This window comes from Schistocerca cancellata, chromosome 5 (genome assembly GCF_023864275.1).
Source record: "Schistocerca cancellata isolate TAMUIC-IGC-003103 chromosome 5, iqSchCanc2.1, whole genome shotgun sequence".
NCBI lineage: Eukaryota > Metazoa > Arthropoda > Insecta > Orthoptera > Acrididae > Schistocerca > Schistocerca cancellata.
Window position 1 is genome coordinate 248,634,028 of NC_064630.1, and position 6,350 is coordinate 248,640,377.

Below are 6,350 nucleotides of genomic sequence, written 5' to 3' on the forward strand. Positions count from 1 at the left end.
ATTTGGAAATTTGTGGTAAGGTTTTATGGGATTAAAAATGCATAGTGGGACAGGGATCTCCAATAAGGACTCCTGTCAAACAGAATAACAAAAAATACTGTGAATAATGTAGCAACTGGTAAACAAACAGAAATTCACACTTTCTAGCTTTCAGACTGAGAGATTCATCCTCTATCTAAACAAAGGGTTCACGTGAGCAAGACTGTTCAGAAATTAAGTTTAAATTTCACCGATATTGCTTATAATCCAACTTGAAGAACAGACAGCAGGACAAAATGGAACATATCGATCGTTAAATATTAATAAATTTTGCCACAGTTGCCAATATGGTCACTTATAACAGATCTGTCAGCTCTGTAACTCATATGTACAGTTTAATAATAATGGGCAGGAGTCTCACAAGATACAGACTACATCTACATCTGCATACTACTCCATAAGCCACCACACCACACGTGGAGGTGGGCCCCTTGTAAATGTTAGCCATTCTTTTTCCTGTTCCACTCAAAAATTGAGTGAGGGAAAAATGACTGTATATATGCCTCCTTATGATTATCTTCTCCTCACAGTCCTTATGCAAAATGTACATTGGTGGCAGAAGAATCATGCTGCAGTCAGCCACAATCGTCAGTTCTCTAAATTTTCTCAGTACTGTTTTGTGAAAAAAACATTCTCTTTTCTCCAGAGATCCCTATTTGAGACCATAAAGCATCTTTCTAATACTCGCATGTCGGTCGAATGTACCAGAAACAAATCTGGCAGTGAGCATATAGATTGCTTCAATGTCTACCTTTAATCTGACCTAGGAGGGATCTCAAACACTCAAGCAGTATTCAAGAATGGGTTGCACTAATGTTCCTTAAATGGTCTCCTTTGTACATTAGCTACAGTTTCCTAAAATTCTTCTAATAAGCCTTAGCTGAAGCTTCATCTTCCCTACTACTGAGCTTATGTGGTCATTCTATTTCTTACTGCTCTGCATTGTTACACCTAGATATTTAATTGAAGTGACTATCAAGCAGCATGCCACTAATACTGTATTTGAGCTTTAGAGGACTGTTTTTTTTTTTTCAACTGTATTAACTTACATTTTCCTACAGCAAGCTGCCATTCATCACACAAAATACAAATTCTGCCTGTCATCCTGCATCCTCCTACAGTCTGTCAACAATGACACTTCCCCATACACCACAATGTCATCAGTAAACTGTAGCAGCCTGTTGCTCACCCTGTCCATCAGATTATTTATATACATAAAGAACATGAGAGATCTTACTGCAGTGGAGCAGAGTCTGAAAGCTTAAATATTTCTAGCCTTCTTTTCCATGGTCCCTGTCAGTGACTAAGAGTCACTTCCCTTTGTGGTGAATAGCAGTCTGGTCTTTCCATGTTGTTATTCCATCATGGACCTATCAATTTTTATGTTAATGTCTTCCTTCACTTGTTACTTGATGACCCCCATGATGAGAGCTTTGGAACAAAGTGAATAAGTGAAGTAATAAACAATATTTCTCCCTAACATGTTTTTTAAGCAAGTAAATCTGTGAATACACTCAACTCTCAATAGGAATTCAATCTCAACTTATTTAAAGTTCAGAATTTGTTATAGACAATACTCCACTTTATGCAGTAGATTGTTGTTACATCATAATTAACTTTTTTGGTCTTTGTGAACATCACCTCATATACGACAGTCACCGAACTATGACTCTTTGATTAAAACAATGCTGGGCAGTCAGACATACAAATAAATAATTGAATGAAAACAATACAAAACTTACAAGTAAAAGATGTGTGTGTACTGGGACAGAGATCTCCAATAAGAACTACAATCAGAATATTTAAATAAAGTTCTATGAATTGTGTTGTCACTGTCAAACAAACAGAAATTCACACAGTCTGGTTTTCAGAATGAGAGGTTCTTATCTATTTCAAGAAGAGGTTTAGTTGAATAAGAATATTTAGAAATGAAGTTTCAGTTACACCCAGATCACATAAAAGCCAGCTTAAGAATGAGACAGCAGGACAAAATAATAGATATCAGTTATTAAATATTAAGAAATTCTGCCACAGTTGTCAATATGGCCTTCTAGAACAAATACCATCAATTCTGTAGCTCATATGTATAATTTAACAGTAATGGGCAGGAGTGCCACAAGACACAAATCTATGTCTGCACATGTACTTCACAAGTCACCATATAGTGCATGGTCAAGGGTAGCTTATACCACTGCAAGTCATTCCCTTTCCTGTTCCACTTGTAAATCGAGCAAGGCCAAAATGAATGTCTATATGCCTTCGTATGAACCCTAATTTCTCTTTTATAGTCTTTATGCAAACTGTACATTGGCAGCAGTAGAATCGTTCTACAGTCAGCCACAAAGGCTGGGTCTCTAAATTTTCTCAATAGTGAGTCATGAAAAGAATGTCATCTTTCTTCCCTCTGAGGTCACAAAGCACCTCTGTAATACTGGGGTGTTGATCAAACCTACCAGTAACAAATTTAGCTGCAAAACTTTGGACTGCTTTGATGTGTTCCTTTAATCTGACATCGTGAGGATCTGAAATATTCAAGCAGCACCCAGGAATGGATTGCCCTAGTTGCTCTGTATGCAATCACCTGTGTAGATGAACAACAGTTGCCTATAATTCTTCCAACATTCCTAAGCTGGCCATTTGCTTACCCATGTTACATGCTCATTCCATCTCATATTGCTTTGCACTGTTACTTCTAGATATTTAATCAAAGTGACTGTGTCAAGCAGACCCAGACTAATACTGTATTTGAACATTGCAGGATTGTTTTTTCATCTATATTTCCACATTTGCATTGGGTGAGAGCTTCACTATAAATGCAAGCTAAGTAAGAGGCCAATGATTTGCTCTCCATGAAATCCAACTCGCATTCCATCCAGATCTGGTGACTTTAATTTCAAATCTCATTGTCTAAGTAGGATACTAACAACTGTTTATCTGCCTTTTCCAGCATAAAAACTCCCCTAATCTTCTTGAGGGATTTATTAACCTTAGAAACCATTGTCACAATGATAACATTTTGATCACTAATCCCTGTCTCTATACATACACTGTTGATGAAGTCAGGTCTGTTCACAGCTCCAGGTCTAAAATATTTCCACTGTGTATGGCTTGTCTATCTGCTAAGATAGTTTTTGGAAAATGCATTCACAACTGTGTCACAAGACTGTCTGTCCATACCACTTGCAATGAACCCATAGATGTCCCAGTCTATAATTTGTAGGTTAAAGTTGCATCCAGCTACTACTGCATAATTAGGGTACTTCTGTGCTACTCAGAGCAAGCTTTTTTAAAATGTTTCTGCAGCTGTTACAGCAGAATGAGGTGGTCAGTAAAAAAATTAGATTATTAACTATAATTCACCTAGGGCTGTTAGTTTTGTACATAATACTCTGCAGTCAGACTCAATTTCAACCATTTTTGACAAAATATTTTAAGTGGATGTACAAAAAATTTACTTACAAAGCAGCGGCACAACACACATACAAAAGAGGGCTGTAATTAGGCAAGCTTTTGGAGCCTGTGGCTACTTCTTTAGGTAGAATGGTTGAAGGGAAAGGAAGAGGGGTGAGAAAAAGGACTGGAGAGGTCTAGGAAAAGGGGTAGTTTTCAGGAAAGTCACCCAGAACTGCAGGTCAGGGGAGACTTACCACTTGGGATGAGAAGCAAAGACTGATTGTTGGGAACAGCATTGGATGAGATTTGAAAACCTGAGAGCTTAAAGGTGGAAAATAGGGTAATATGCAAGACAGAGATTACTGCTTAAACATCATGCATGAGTTAATAAGAGTGAAAAGCTAGGTGCATTGTGCATAACAGAGGTGGAAGGGGGTCAGTGAGAAATAAATGGGTAAGACAATGAAAGATGTAGAAAACTAAAACGGGGTGAAGAAAAGAGTAGTTACCGTGAAGAAATGTTGAGACAGAAAAAATTAACGTAAATTAAGGCCAGGTGGGTGGCAAGAACCAAGGACACGTTCCCGCCTGCAGAGTTCTGACAAACTGGTGCCTGGGGGAAGAATCCAGATGCAGTGCATGGTGAAACAGGCACTGAGGTTACAATTGTCATGTTGTAGAGCATGCTCTGCTTCAGGACATTGCATATTGCCAGTACATATCCTCTGCCAATTCCCATTCACCCTAATCAATAATTTGGTGGTAGTCATGCTGATGTAAAAGGATGAACAGTGCCTACATAACAGCTGGTATATGACATGGGTCGTTTCACAGGTAGCTCTCCCTTTGATAATATATGTTTTGCCAGTTACAGAGCTGGTTGATTAATACATTCCAGACCAGGATAATACTGAGTCACCAGTGGTGTGCTCTGAAGCTGTTTTTTGGAGGGATCAGCAGTACCAGGATTGGTAATTTTGAGGTAGGCTGGCAGGGTAATTATGCACAGTGAGGCTGAGGTGTATTGCTGTAAACAGTCTGCATCCAAACAAATTTCTTTGTCTCAAATGCCAAGGCTGTGTGGGGGGGAATGTTTGACATGGAAAGAATGGCAACTGTCAAAATGTGCTGTTTGATGGTAGGTTTAAAGTGGATGGAAGTGTGTAGCTGGCTGTTGATGAGGATGGAGTCAACATCAATTTCATCCTTGATAGATACAATATTTTTGTCCATTGCAATGAATATCCTACTCTCCTATGGAGTCTAACCTATCTTTTCAGTATACTTTCCATGCTTTGTACTTTGAGCTTCACTAAACTCTTGGTTCTGAGTACAAATTGAGCTTGACAACTTTCCTTTATTGTCATAGCTCAGCCACTGCAAAAAGTGAAAGTGATAAACATTTAGAATTAGATATTTAGACATCCTGGATAGAAACAACAGTTCAAAATGAATACGGAGCATAAGATTAAGAGCTTCCATGTATGTTAATGAAGCAACAAGTAGTCTTAACTTTGAAGAAAAAGGAATAGAACTGTACTAATCAGGGTATGAATCCTTGCTGATTTTACTCTTCTGATCTCAGTGTGTAAATGATCTAAGAAATACATATATCAAACATGCCTCATCAATGTATATATTATACTAGTGTGGATTAACACCCTTACACATCATTGTCAACGTAATTTTTGTTGAAGTTCTCAACTTCATTATACCAAGACTGCACAGTATAATTCCACTGAGTTCCTTGTAGGGGTCCTGTAGTCCAAGACTGATACGCATTTTGGCCTACAGCAGAAAATTGTGCTGAAACAATAAAAAAGATTATTATTACCAAAGTCGTATGGTTCAGCTGGGGCATGAACATTGAAACAAGTGACGAGTTACTGTCTGTCATGAGAAACAAGACTAACAACATGATTTTATTACTGCAGTTTAGTGGAAAAAACATAAAGACCACAATTTGCTCAACAGTCAGTGTTTCTAATTTCTTTTATTTTATCATTTGTTACTGTTTCTTGATTCATTGTCAGGTGCTTCAACTGTCAGTTTACATTTTTGTTTGCTACTGCTAACCAGACCTGCTGTTCAAGCAATACAGCACTTTACCAAATTCATTATTGGTTGTTGTCTTCTTTTACAGTCTTATTATGACTTAATTGGTATTTTAGAAATGTAAGTAATGAGCAAAATCTTGTGTAGCCCATTAAAAAATTACAGATGACTGACTAAGATGACAAAGAGTTTACTCATTCACAACTCTGATCTGAACAAGAAGAAGTCTTACCTTACAACATTGATAATTTAATGAATGTTTACGAACAGCCAGAGATGTAGGCCTTCTTTGAAAATAACAGAGGTAGCTTTTGACATGTGGAAAAAAATGTGTGTGCATTTGTGTGTGTCTGGGAGGCAGGGGGGGAGGGGAGAGGGGGAATGGAGTGTGGATGAGTTCATGTGTGTGAACGAGAGTGGGCGGATGGGAGTGCATGGAGAAATCTTTAGAAAGGCATTGACAGAAGACAGGACATATGCGACAGCATACTTGACTAGCTGGATCTGTAACAAATGGAGTTCAAGAAGGTAACAGCTATAGCAAAAGTCCAAGACCACAATATAGAGGATGTATTACTGTTTTCAATTACAAAAGATTGCCAAGCAATTAAAATATTCTTTTAGTTAACAGACTACTTCATACAAAACAGTGTTGAGATGAAATAGTTGACTATTATATGGAAAATGAAATTGTCTTAGTAATAAATTTGTAAATGTAGCATATGACACGAAAAAACTTGCAGAAATTTATGGGCAATTTTATCTCAAAATTGTAGCTTTTCTTATAGAATTACCATTAAAAATATTTTTGAGTAGAATGTTAATGCAATGTAGCTACTGGGTTGATATCAGATTAATTTTTT